The sequence below is a fragment of the Cavia porcellus genome, unplaced genomic scaffold (assembly GCF_034190915.1).
Source record: "Cavia porcellus strain 051 isolate PalLab524CR breed Dunkin Hartley unplaced genomic scaffold, mCavPor4.1 scaffold_25, whole genome shotgun sequence".
Taxonomy (NCBI): Eukaryota; Metazoa; Chordata; class Mammalia; order Rodentia; family Caviidae; genus Cavia; species Cavia porcellus.
This window is the reverse complement of record NW_026947508.1, coordinates 24,160,210-24,174,474: the sequence shown is the minus strand read 5'-3', so window position 1 is coordinate 24,174,474 and position 14,265 is coordinate 24,160,210. Positions and strand designations below refer to the sequence as shown.

At 44.0% G+C, this 14,265-nt stretch overlaps 1 long non-coding RNA gene across 4 annotated transcripts in view; it reads left to right on the top strand.

The window, feature by feature from the left end:
* LOC134472981 (uncharacterized) overlaps positions 1-14,265 on the top strand; it is a 28,301-nt gene that overhangs the window by 6,011 nt on the left and 8,025 nt on the right. For 2 of the 4 annotated variants that reach the window (XR_010043051.1, XR_010043053.1), the window contains 2 exons: positions 7,893-7,971; positions 11,557-11,748. This is a non-coding gene — a long non-coding RNA (uncharacterized LOC134472981). Of the gene's footprint in view, positions 1-7,854; positions 7,972-11,556; positions 11,749-14,265 lie in introns of all 4 variants that reach the window. The other 2 variants (XR_010043052.1, XR_010043050.1) reach the window with 2 other exon arrangements.

Here is a 14,265-nt window from a genome sequence, read left to right as displayed (position 1 = left end):
AGGCCTAAGCTTACTATTTTACCAAAGTCAAAGTGCCCATCAGAGGAAAAATTGGGTCTCTGTTAGCCATCCTTACAGTTTTACATTATTGGTATTTTGAGTCACATATTAGGGCTGAGGGCTATCTGAGCTCTAAATCCTAAAACACTGGATAATATTAGTTGTGGGCAATGATCATAGTAAATGTGTGCTACTGTGGTTATTTTGATACAACAACATGCAAGGGAAAGGAAAAGAAGAGCTATGTTCTTCCTGGGAGGGATGTTGAGGGAAAGGTTCTGACTATGACCTGAATCACCAGACATATGAGGAAAATCTTGAACAGAAGAAAGAGTAAGATAAACACAAAAATCCCAGAGGCGACTCGGGATGGGTCTTCAGGAATGAGTAGGAGTTTGCAGATCCACTTTAAATGAGGCACGTTGGGCAGAGTGGAAGAGGAAGAAGGTGTAGGATGCCAGGTAGATGGGGAAGCATGAGCATGGGCAAGGGCTGGGCACGGGGAAAGGTGCCCTGTCCTGGGACCACAGCAAACGTGTTGGCCCCAGGGTGCGCCCATGAGAGGGAGCAATGAGAAGCAGACAGATGGTGAAGGGCAGTCCTTGAATGTAGGCTGAGGAGCTCAGACTTGATTTAACCCAAAGGCAGTGGTGTTCCTGGAGGGTTTAAGCAAGATGGGATGGAGACGGACTGACCATCCTGCTCCGCAACTTAAAAACACTTGAAATTCATAAAGATATGTTTTCCTTGCAAAACAAACCATTCAGAAGAAAATAAAAGCACTAGTTTTAATTACTTAGAATAGCTCCTGACTCCTGCACTGGAATATAACTACTGGGACAAAACTCCTGTCCCCCTAATGACAGTGGCTTAGAAAGACGAAAGTTTCACCAGGCCTGGCGAGGTTGACACGAAGATTATCATGGTTATGTGCACTGAAGTTGGTACCCCATTCATCATCCAGGTTTAAATCATGAGCTTGGTACTTACCTTCTGTGGGACTCTGGCCATGTTACTCAATTTCTCTCAGCTTGGTTTTCAACATCTGTTAAATGGGAATAATGTAATACTAGGCTATGATGGGGGGGAATAATATCTCCCCCAAAGCTGTCTGGAGCCTAATTGCTAGAGCCTGTGTCCAAAAGGACTATGCAGAATTGATCAGGCTGGGGATTCCGAGATGGGGTATTGGAGGGGCCCCAAGGTAATCACAAGGGTCCTTATGAGAAGGAGGCAGGAAATCAGAGTAATAGGGGATGTGCTGATGGCAGCGTGGGTGTGATCAATAGGGGCAGGGTCATGAGCCAAAGGAGGACAGGGGCCACTAGAAAATGGAAAAAAGACAGCAGTGATTTTCCTGAGTCTGCAAAAGGGAGCAGCCTACATGCTGATTTTAGATGTCTGACCTCCAATATTGCAAAAGGATAAATTTGTGTTGTTTTAGGTCACTATGCTTGTGACAATTCGTTACAGCAAACATCGGAAAGAAATACACATCTTCATTTGGTTGACTGAGTTAATATATGCAGTTAGAAACGCACCTGACACATAGTGAGCACAGATATATGCATTAGCGATTATTATTTGCGGCAAAACTTTTGGCCTGGGTCAGAGATGGCTGGTCACATCTATGTTTCCAACTAATGGAAAAGCACATCACTTCTCTGTAAATCCAGGTCGCCTCAATGTGGCTACCTGGATGCTGTTGCAAGGCAGACTGGGAAGTGAGCTGGAGAGCCAATTTAGCTAGTGCCCGGCTGAAATGTAGAGCTTCTATGACCAAAGAAGGAAGGGAACGCAATTACTGGAGAATGGACAGTGTCTAGCCCAGTTCCTCCTGTGGAAGATGGGAAGATTAGCAATGGTACTTCCCTCCGGGGTTGGGTTGTGTATACAATTTTCTACTTTCCTTTCTTGTGCCACTAATTTTATGCAATAATTTTTGACTCCCCATTGTGTAAGATGAGGCAGCCTTTATCACACTCGCCCTCCCTCCCCTTAGCTCCTGTTACTAAAGCACTACATTTGCATCTGGTTCTATATTTATAATTAAAATGTTCTAGCTTTGTATATTACCTATCTCTGAGTTTCAAATATTGCAAATCGATAAGGTATTTTTTTAAAAAATACTATGATTACGTAAACATCATTCTCTTCAGAACCAAGTAGCCTCCTGGGACCCACACAGAAGAAACTCATCTTAGAGTTTAAATGCTGCTCAAAGGGAAATGCTCCAGGCTAGAAATTCCAGTGTATTCGCTCCACTCCCTCCAGTACTTAAAATCATGTTATATTTCCACTCATGTTTGGACCATGATTTGCTTATAAAACTTTTTGTTCCCTGACAGTTTCTAATTGCTCTTCTCATTTCTCCTTTAGAGAAGAAACATATGCCTTTTAAATCAGGGCATTAACATCTTCCAGCTTCTTAACTGCATTATTTGCTGAATGAAGCCTATTTTCTTCTTAACACTTTTCTCCACACTGGCTGACTTCCTGCCCTAATTCTGACAGATGGCTCTATGGACCTCTGGTATTTCTAGTCATTGTACTCCCGGGTTAATTCCACTGCTTTGTGAATCTGTTAAATGATGCTTTCTTGGGATAATGTCCCTAGTTTGCTAGAGAATGTCTTTAGGAAACATTTCTTAAAAGAAATGCATAGAAGGAAAGTTTTGTGAATCTTTGTGTGTCTGCAAATGTGTCTCATTCATCCTTACACTTCCCGAGTGGGGAAGATCCACTGTCAGGCTTGGGTGTAGGCTGTGGGCTTGCAGATAGGCAAGCATCCACCCTGGGCTCCTAACTGATGTTAAGAGGAGGGTTTTCCTGTAGACACCAGCACTCCCAATAGGAACCCCAGCCTTTTGAGAAGGACTACTCAGTCCCTTTAGGAAGTGCTTCTCTCTCATTTTAAAATCTGCCCCCTGGGCTAGTGTGTTAGCTCAGTGGTGTAAGTGCCTGCCTGGCAAGCACAAGGTCAGGGGTTCAGTCCCCAGTCAAAAACAAAAAACAAGAAAACACCTTTCCTAAAATCTGCCTCCATCTCTATACTCCCAGAGGGTGTATTTTTGTGCACCTGAGGTTTTATTTGGGGGGCGGGGTATTGTTGAGACTGGCTTGTTATGCACTAAGTAGGCCTTTATCTGAGCATTTTCTAAACTTTTATCATTTTTATACCACACTTTGGGCTTGCCACATTTTCTTACACTTTTCTTACACTGATGGTGTTATTTTTCTTTAATTGACAACCCTAGTCTTATGTTCTATCTATAAATTTGCAAGTCTGATATCATGTCTTTTATCATTTGTAATTATATAGTTTTTCTAATCTACATTAAAACAATCACACAACTATTACTGTAATAGAGGTTTATTCATCTATTACTAAATACCATCTTTAGCAGAGATGCTATGGCATTCTTTGGGGAAACATTTCTCTAATTGTGTACTCTACTGATTACCCTGAGCCTTCTCTCTCTATCTGCTGCTTGGGCTTGCAGGGTGTCTACTTTAAGTAGACTTTCTCCTTTTTGCCCAGACTATGCTAAGAAATGAAATAGAAGAGTAATTATGAAAGACAAAGTATCCTTTTCATTATTGGGAAGCTTAGCTCAAGATGAGAGCCCAGGTCTTTGCTTATGTAACCACATCACGACTTCCACTGCCTGTGACATGGATAGTTTCACCCACGTCTCACATGTAGTAGGCTTGAAGTCTCAGTCAGTCAGTCAGTTCACTTTAAGTGTCCTGACATGTCTGATCACATTTATAGAATGATCTGAGTGTTTGCAATAAGGAGCCTTCAGGAAGAGAGACTCCTCCAGCAAACTATGCAACATTGAGAACTGAATTAGCAGCAAAGCTGAGGTCATAAGAAAGAAGAAGGTTTTAGGGAGATGCCCATAGCTATGAAAACCAAGTATCTTGGGCTCAGGTACATATTCATGGAGCAGAAAGTCCATGTCTGGTATAAATTTCCTCAAGTAATAGAAAGTGAGGAAAAACTACCCACTGCACCTTGTGTGTCTAGCGTTACCTTGATCCTCAGTCAAAATGAGGACAATTTGAGTTAGAAATATTGTAGGTCAGATTGTAGGTTAAGAATGGACATGGATGGAAATATCTTAAACATGGTGCTATTAGACTAAACGTTGCAATATATTTTAAAGATACATAATGACCAAGTTGGGTTTCGTCTGAACCCAAGGTTATTTCAAATTAGAAAATTGTCATTTATATAATTAAATTCATAAAAAAACACATCTGACTATGATATAAAGCAATTTTAGAGAAAAAAAAATTTGACGAAATTAAGAAGATTGGGGACCAAAAACATACCCTGGAGGAAAACCAGATCTCCTTAAGCAGAAGGTTGAATCTAGACCTGTATCTCATACCATGTACTAAACTAAAATCAAAGTGGATTAGAGATTTAAATGTTACAATAGAAACAATCTGCCAGAAAATTAAGTAAATAAAATTCTTAAAGACATAGGCATAGGCAAGGACTTACTGAACAGAACCACAATTGCACAAGAAATGACATCAAGAATTAACAAATGGGATCAAGTCAAATTAAAAATCTTGTGAAGGAAACAACCAACAGAGAGAAAAGGCAATCTACAGAATGGGAAAAACCTGTTAGCTCTTCTTCAGACACAGGATTAGTACCTAGAATGTATAAAGAACTAAAAAACTTTGACTTCCCAAATTAAAAGATGGGCCACTGAAATGAATAGACGCATCTCAGAAGAAGTACAGATGGCCGATAAATATATGAAAAAGTTCAATATCTCTGACCACTAGAGAAATACAAATTAAAACAATGCTGAGATTCTATCTTACTCCAGAAAAAGTGCTTCTCACCAAGAAATCAAATAGTAAATGTTGGAGATGCTGTTGGTGGATCTGCCCTGTTGGTGGATATGTAAACTAGTACAGCTACAGAGATCAGTATGAAGATTTCTCAAAACGTTGAAACTAGACATTCCATTCAGCCCAGCTATTTCCCTTTTAGGTATCTTCTTAAAAGAGTTAAAGACATTATGTTAGATACAGCATACTCAAGTTTATAGCAGCACAATTCATAATAGGTAAATCTTGAGAGCAGCCCATATGCTCATCAAAAGATGAATTGGTAAAGAAAGTGTAGTATTTATATGCAATGGGATACAGTTATGCTATAAAGAAGAATAAAGTTGAGACATTTATAGGAAAATGGATACCACTTGAGCCTCTAATGCTAAGTGAAATAAATCAGACACATAAGCTTAGATATTGCATGGTTTCTCTTACATGAAAAATCCAAAATAGAAGTAAATTAAAGAGCAAAATGTAAGAGAGAAAAAAGTAACAGGCAGGTAGGTCTTTTGTAAATGGGAAGGGGATGGAGAGATGGAAGGAGGGAGAAAGGAGGAGAGAAAAAGGGATGAAAATAATTGAAATGTGGTAGGTGAGTGTGCCAGCTCCCCACAGGGAATGTGATTATTGTCACTGCAAACAGGTACCAATAAAAATTGAAAAACTAATGAAGTAGATTATAAAAATTCTTAGCAAACTAGGAATAAAGACACTTTTAAATGATAAAGGGGCTCTTTCTAAAGCCTACAGCCACACGATGTGGTGGCATGTGCTTGTAATCCCAGCACTTGGAAAACCGAGGTAAGAGGATCGCTTGTTCGAGGCCAGCCGGGGCTACACAGTGAGGTCAAGGCCAGCCGGGGCTACACAGTGAGGTCAAGGCCAGCCTGGGCTACACAGTGAGCCCAGTGTCTCTAAAAAGCAAAACAAAACAAAACAAAAATAAATAAATAAATAAATAAGGTCTACAGCAAACATACTATTTAAAGGTAAAAATTTTACAGTATTCCCTTGAAAACCAGAACAAATGTTCATCATCATAATTTTCTATTCAAAGCTAGACTGGATTTACTAGCCTGTGAAATAATAAAACTTTAAACAGGCAAATAAACTATTGGGCAGGAAAAAGCAAACTGGTCATCCTTTAGCTGCAGATCATATAGAAAATCTAAGAGGTTCTTCAACAAATCATTAAAACCACAAGAGGCAGCATATTGAGAGACATTTTCCCACGACCCTTTGCATTGCAGGATACCCTGCAAGCCTAGGCCCAAGTGGTCCTCTTGCTGTAGATTATCTTCTCTCTCTCTCTCTCCCTGTCTCTCTCTCTCTCTATCTCTCTGTCTCTGTCTCTCTCTCTCTCTCTCTGTCTCTGTCTCTGTCTCTGTCTCTGTCTCTGTCTCTGTCTCTCTCACTTTTGCCGTGCTGGAGATGGAGCCCAGGACCTCCCAAGTGCTAAGTAAGCACTCTGCTACTGAGCTACACCCCCGGCCCTGGACTATCCTAAGGATGTTTGTCTGTTAGCCATTGTTTTCCAGCGTTATCAGCATTCACTTGTGGGTCTTCCTGGTCACATCTGTCATGTCAGGACTGCAAAGCCTGCTCTGCTATCATGTATTATGTCCACGAGCCACACAGGAGAAGGGAAAGAGAAGAAACCCTTCCCGGATTTCCCCTTACACCTCATTTTCCAGAACTGGGTGTCTTAAACATCTTTTCCATGACCCAAAAGAAAGTGAAGCCGGGTGTGGTGGCACACGCCTGTAATCTCAGGACTCAGGAGGCTGAGGTAAGAGGATCCTTGCAAGTTTGAGACCAGCCTTGACTAGTAAGAACTCAAGGCCAGCCTTAACTGCATAGTGAGAACTTGTCTCAAAAAGCCAAAAAAATAGAAAAGAAAGAAAGAAAAAAAGAGAGAGAAGGAGAAAATGAGATTGATTTAGTCCAAATTATCTCCCCCTTTGGGGCTTGTACTTTCACGTTATGAGTAATAAATTGGGCCTGGGGTCGAGACACCCCTGCTGGTATCAACAGATTTCTGTCTGCTGCCAGGAAAAAAACCGGGATCTGGCAACAGTGTGTAAAAGGCTCAGAGATCACAACTGACATTATCTAGAACATCTTTTTCCTGTTCTCACTTTCAAGATGCCCCCCGCCCTTTTTTTAAAAAGTTAAGTGCCTTGTGAACTGAATGGCGCTGAATTGTGTATTTTCACTCACCCTGATGAAATGGGTCTGTTTACATTTTTTGTGACATCAGCATTTTAAAATTTATTTCTTCCATCTTGTTTTATGTTTCCCATTTACTGCGTGTATTATCAATAGTTAACTAATACTGGGTAAGGAATGACCCCAAAATCAAACAGCTCAAAACAATAAACGTTTATTATCTCAGTGTCTTAGGGCTGGAAATCTGGAAGCTACACCTCCCAGATGTTTGCTCAGACTCTCTGAGATGGCAGTCGCCAGGGGCCGTAGCCTTCAGAAAAACCAGCTAAGGTTCTGCTTGCAGGTTCACTTGAACAGTGCAAGTGGAAGACTCCAGTTCCTCCCTCGTGAACCTCTCTTCTCTGCAAGGTGGTCACCACATAGCATCCTCAGAATGACTAGAGCAATTGCGTGCTGGAGGGGGAGAGGGAGAAGGAGTGGGAGAGAGAGAGAGATCAAAATGGAAGTCACAGCTGGGGATTTAGCTCAGTGGCATAAGTGCCTGCCTGGCAAGTGCTAGGTTGTGAGTTTGATCCCTGGTACCAAAAAAGAAAAAAGATGGAAGTCATAGTCATGGACCTTTTTTAAATAGACACCAGGTTTAGCAAATACCAATACAGGACACATAGTTAAATTTAAATTTTAGAGAATTCTTCCATATTTGCATGGGATACACTTTGCTAAAAAAAATTACTCATCGTTTGCTTGAAACGCTAATCTGCTGTGCTTCCTGTATTTTATTTAACCTATTAATATTTAACCCTATTAATAACCTTGGACCAGGACTGACTACATAATTTCCGGGGCCCCCTGTACTATAGTGTCAAGGGAAGCTGAGGACGTGGCTCTGGGTAGAGGACTTGGGTTCCAGCCTCGGCATCGTAGCAGGAAGAAATGATGGTAAGAATTTCAAACTGGGGAAAGCAGAGCATGAAGCCAAGCATGAAACCTTTTGTCAGTGGATGTGACATCTCATCACTCCATCATGTTCTTTTTTTTTTTTTTTTTTTTTTTATCGGTACCAGGGATCGAACTCACGACCACCTGCTTGAAGGCAGGTGCTTATGCCACTGAGCTAAATCCCCAGCCCCAACTCCCGTCATGTTCTATTGGACAGAAACAAGTCATGAAGTCCAGCCAGCTCTCGGTGGGTGAGGGCCTCGCGAGGGCAGGGGGTTTTCCGGAGCCATCTCGGAAATCAGGAACTCCACCAAGTCTTCCTTTGCTTCTGTCATTTCCTGCCTAGTGGAGGATTGACTGGATTTCCTTCATTCCTTAATTTCCTCCTCACTGGTTTGAAATATGTTCTATTCTTGTTCTTTCATTAGTCACCATTAAATTTTTAACCTGCATACTCCAGTTAACAATGCCTGAGCTTAATCAATATCTCCCTCTGAAATGGCTGTAGGATCCCTTTCGGCTTTGATCATAGCTTCCTGCCTCTTATTCTGTTGTCTTCCGCCTTTTCAATCTTACTTCATTTTATTCTTAAATCAGCCTCTAAACATTCTTTTTTATAAAGTCTGTACTTGCTTGAATTTTCCATGTCTAATAATTTTTTTGTTCTCCACTTCTCTGTACAAGCCATTGCTTTCTTCTAAATTTATGTCCTGGGCTTTTCTGACTATCTGAGTCACTATCCCTCCAGAACCGGAGGTCCCCACGGGGTTCTTTAGTGACTTTTTATAACCTTGGATTGCATCACTGGTCATATCCTCCTATTTCTTCCCAATATTGTGTATTTTGTGCCAGTGAGTTTTTAGTAAGGCTTTTAAAAGAATCAGTTCAATTTTTTGTTGTTTTCCATATGCACCACTTTCTATTTTATCTTTATTATTTCCTTCCTTTACTCTCTTTGGCTTTTCTGATTGTCTCCTCCCAGTGTCTTCAGTTGGATGTTTAATCCATTTGTTGCCAGTTTTTCCTGTTTTTAATAAGCTCAGTTAAGACTATGTTTTTTTCCTGCAAGTTCCAGTTTAGCTTATTGTTTTTCCCCTTTAAATAACTTGTAATTTCCTTTATAATCTTTCACCATGAATTATTTAGAATGTTTTTAAGTTACCAAACATACTGGATTTTCTTGGCTAACTTTTTATTGTTAGTTTCTAATTTTACTATATTGGGACTATAAAATGTGAGAGAATAATATTGATTCTTTTACCCCCTGGTGCCTGGAATTGAATCTGCGACCTTATACATGCTAGGTAGGTACTCTAACACTGAGCTATACTCTTGGCCCAATACTGATTTTTTGGAAATTTGTGGACTTCTTTTATTACTAAGCATGCAGTACTGTATTCTTTAAAAACAAGCTTATAACTAATGGCTATTCTTTTGGAAAGAGGGTTGCAAGATTTGTATTTATTTAATGGATCAAGATCCTTAGTTGTATTGTTTGAATTTCTGTATCTTCTCTAATGTTTTGCTATTTGATTCATTGTTTATAAGAAAAGTTAATGAAAATTTCTACCAGGAGTGGTGGCACATGCCTCTAGTCCCAGCGATTTGGGAGGCTGAGGCAGGAGAATTATAAGTTTGGGCCACCTAGTGACTCAGTGAGACCCTATCTCAAAATAAACTATAAACAGGGTTGGGATATAGCTTAATGGGAAGGTCTATTGTTCACTCCACACAGACACACACAAGTCCTTATTTGTTTATTGATTTTTTTTTACTTTCTCCTTGTATTTCTGCCAGATTTGTTTTGTATATTCCACTAATCAGTTGCTATCTGATACATACAAATTTATGACTTTTATAGATATTTGGCAGGTGTTTCCCTTGATGACTGTATGGGTTATACTGGCAGCTGTTACCAAAGACCCTAAAAAAACAAAAAAACACAAAGGTTTAATTAAGATATGAGTTTATCTCTTGCTCATTTAAAAAGTCCACAGCCACAGTCTCCTGCTCTGTGGAACTTGGTAAATGTGAGTCCAGCAGGAGATGAGAGGGAGAGAAGAGAGTAAGGGTGAAATATACTCCCCAGCTCCTCCAAGGCAGGTCACCCAACTTCACATGCCTCTCCTTCAGGGTCCTGGCCACCTCGCCCTCCCCTCGGCCCTGCATGCTGAAGGGAAGTGATAGCCCTGCTGTTGCCGGCCCGAGTCTTGTACTCTCTTGTGACCTTCTACCCCCTGCTTTGTCATGAATGCTTTAGAAAATAAACTCTGTCCCAATTCTCCTAATTAGAGTTCACCATCTGTTTCCTGTTGGGACCCTGAGTGATGCAAGCTGGCACGTTTGCAAGTCATTGACTCTGAATGCCTTGGGCTGGTGTAGACTCTGCCACAGATCCCGTGCTCCCCTGTTCTCCGACACCCCTGGCATAGTCATGCATCTGCCTGGGTCCAAAAGTATTTGGGACTGAGACCATGGTTTTATGGTGCCAGGTAAAGAGAGCTCATCACATCTCAGTCCCCCCAGAGTGCCATCCAGAGGGGGACTCAAGTCCATCTGCAATAGCTCCCCAGGCCAGTCTCAACCAAAGTCTCGGCTTGGCCACTGGCCTGCTGGCCAGCACCTGAAGACCCTAGGGACTCATCTTTGCCCACAGGAACTTTACTGCCTTAGGTGGACCTGTGCTTTCACCACGTGCCAGTTGGCTTTTGCAGCTCTAGAGTAAGCCTGGTCTTTAAGATGACTGCACATTCTGCTGTCATTCTCTGTACCAATTTCTTCACTGTAACTCTTGGTGGGCAAACTCCCCCCTCCACAGTTCCTCATTCTTAGGGGATCTTTCAATCTAGATCACTCCCACATAGAGATAACAGAAATCACCATTTCTATTTTATACATGGGGAAACTGAGGCAGAGTAGAGCTGGAACTTGAATCTGGCTGTGTCTGGCATTGAGTGAGAGATTTCTGGCCAGTTGTGTGTGTCTGGGGGGAGGTGGGGACCTCAAATGGGGTAGAGAATAGTGTCAGTAGGGGGGAAAAAACTCCAAACCAAACTTCTGGCCAGGCTGAGACACAATATCTTGGTGAGAGGGGCAGAGTGGGAGTCTCAGTGGCAAGATGACCCAGACAGGGGGACAGGCTGAGATCTGTTGTTACCAGTCTGCTGCCTCCTGCTTTTCCCCATGTCAGTGTCCAAGCCTGGGGAGCAACCAGGACTCCTCAGGGAAGGAAGCAGAACTGGGGGGGAACGGTAGGTGCTGAGCCCAGACTCTGCCACCAGGAGGCACTGCTGCCCCAATCGCTGCTCCTGGCCATCTGCCCCACACTGTTCTTCCAGCCAAGGGCTTTGCTGTCCTTACCCACCCTACCCACCCCACGAGCAGAGGGGTGCAGCCTAGCGCTGTTCCCCAGATGTCTGTATCAGGAAGGGAATGGATAGCTGTGGTGCTGGTCTGTAGCAGAGGAAGTGGACGGGGGGTGCCCAGTAGGGTTGAGGGCTGTCCAGGGCAGTAACAAGTGCCTCACAGGAGGAAGCTTTTCAGTTGACTTTCCAGGATGAGCAGGATTCCATCCTTTCTCTGCAGACCCTGACTCCTCCTGACCTCCCCAGGTCATGGCCACTGGAGTGATGTGCACCCATCGCCTCTCCTCTCAAAGGTACCTGTGGGCCCGATCTTCAGGTCTGGGCCATCCTCACACAGAGGTGGAAGCTGAGGTGGAAGCTGCAGTTGCTCCCTGATGCAGCCCTGAATGGCTCAGGCTTGGCGTCGGACAAGGTACGAAAGGTTTCTCATGGTACGAAAACAAACCTGGACTCAGACTCTGTCTTCTACTGTATACTCACAATATAGCAACAGAGCACAACAAAGAAGTCACTCTGCCAGTGGCTTCAAAAGACATGGGGTTTCCCCCACCAGCAAGCAGGCCATCCTGCAGCAGAGACATCAGCAGGGTGTCCTCAATTCAATTCAGCTGGGCCTCGGTCTCAGCTTGGTACCTGGGGGTCTCAAGCTGAGAGCTCAATGTCCAAGACTGTTGGCCCCCTCACCCCTGCCACCGAGGCTAGTTGTAAATCCAGGTTGCTTTACTTGTGCTTCTGGGAAGCCGGCTATAAATCAGGGTTTCCATCGCCCCTTTCTTGCACTCAGTTAATTTGTTTGAGTGGCTCACAGAACACAGGGGAACATTTTTACTAGTTTACGATGAAGAATATGACAAAGGACCCACCCAGAGAAAGGTAAGGGCGAGGTGGGTGGAAACGAGTGCCACACTGTATGGAGGGAGCTCTGCAGACCTCTGTCCTTCGGGTGTCATGAGGATGTCGCTGCTTAACATTAGTTAAGCAGGGAGACTGGGTGGGAAACCCAGCAAGGTCTGATTACTCAGACTCAGACTCTTGACAGCCTCTCTGGGCCGCATTCCTCCCTCCAGGGTTTAGGGGTGGACCCTCTGGGATGATTTACTATCAGACAAGGAAAGGTGAGAGAATTCCTTCCTAGCTGGCCCTAGAAGGGCAGGGAAAGATTAGGGTTTCTAGGAGCCTCCTCAAAGAACTTCCGGTTTCCATGGCCTGTCTTGGAGTATGATGTGCTTTGGGGAGGACATTTGGAACCAGGAACTGCGGATGGGAACAAAAAGATATGTTGTACTAACACCCACCACTTCCCTGCCACGTGTCCTTGGGCAAGTCCTTCAGCATCTCCTTGCCTGCCCCCAGCCTGTTTCCTGCCTGTAAAGAGGGGCAGAATAGACCTTGCCTGTAGTGTGGGTCCCCCCACATGCTCCTCTGCACCCACATCTGACAGACAAACCACTGTCCTTCGTCAAGGCCTCACGCAGGCAGCGCTGGAGCAGGATGCAGGGGCTCACCCACCCTGCAGAGGCTGCTCAGACTCAGCCTCACCCTCTGGGAAGGGACTGCCTTGGCATTTGTACCAGCTGGGTGCGATTCTAGAGAATGTATCTCCCAGGGCCCAGAAAGTTAGGGAAGGGAGCCTCACTGGTCAGCCTCTCTGGATGGACTTGAAAGTTCAGCAAAAGGCAGTGTAGTCTCTACTGAGCTCCTCACCTATCCGCGGTGGGGACTTGTCCTCGCCGGACAGGAGGAGGTGACAGTAGGGGACATCATTTCTGTTGCCTGTCTAGCATTCCTCCTTTCCCTTCTTCTTCTTGGGGATCTTCTCCTGCCAACACTGACTCGGAAAGGGTTGTCATGACATCCATGATCCTGCCTCACAAATAACGGCCCTCAGCTGGACATCTGAACACAGCCAGGCTCGTCAGACTTTCAGAAAACAGCTACAGTCGGGGGTCTCAGGAGTCATCACTAGCCACATATCCTTTCTCGTGGCAGAATAATCTAGAAAGAAAGGCAGGAGAGACTAAGACAGAGAAGGAGAGAGGGAGACGGAGGCAAACAGAATGCATCCTACCAGTGTGGGGGTCCCTGGCTCCAGCTGTGTGGGGGCTGCTAGCCCTCCTCAGCTTGGAAGGTGTCCCCTCCTAGATTCTCCTTGATGACTGGCATTGCATTCCCAGAGATGCCCTTCCTCCCAGGGTATGTGCAGGATCCAGTGAGCCACCGTGTGTGAAGCACTGCAGGCTGAGTAGGCATGAACTCCTTTTCCTTAATGGGCACCAAGGAAGTAGGGCTTGGCCAGATGTCAGGAAGATATCAGGCATCAGCACTCACGAAGTGATGTAACTTAGCAGCCCCTGGAAGATTAGAGTCAGGTGCCCTGGGACCCTGCAGAGCCCCACAGGAGGCCAGAATGAATGCCCAAGTGGATTATTTGGTAGCTAGGACTGAGCCGAGAAAAGAAAAAGTCCCTGCCCCTTGTGGGAGAAGCTGTCAGCAGGCCCTCCCTGTGCCAGGTGTGTGTTCCAAGGTCACTGGAGTCCAGACGATGGGTGCCAAGAAAGGTTTTCCAGAGGCAAAACAACTGAGTTGGGTTTTAAAGGATGCTTGAAAGTTTGCTAGACAAGTAAGGGCTTGAAGAGGAGCATCAGACTACCACTGATACAACTACTACTACCATTAGTAGAGCTGATGATTTATTTATTTACTTTGGTACCGGGGATCGAACTCATGACCTCACACTTGGCCGGGCAGGTGTTTACACTGCTGAGCTAAACCCCTGGCCCTGGTAGAGCTGATGATTGTGAAGACTTAGATGTCTTGAGTTTGATACGGTCTCACCCACTTATTATGACTTTCTCTAAGCTTTTGTTTCCCTGTGTGCAAGATAAAGAAATCTCAACGTTTTTAAAACGGCTTAAACGAGATCATCGAT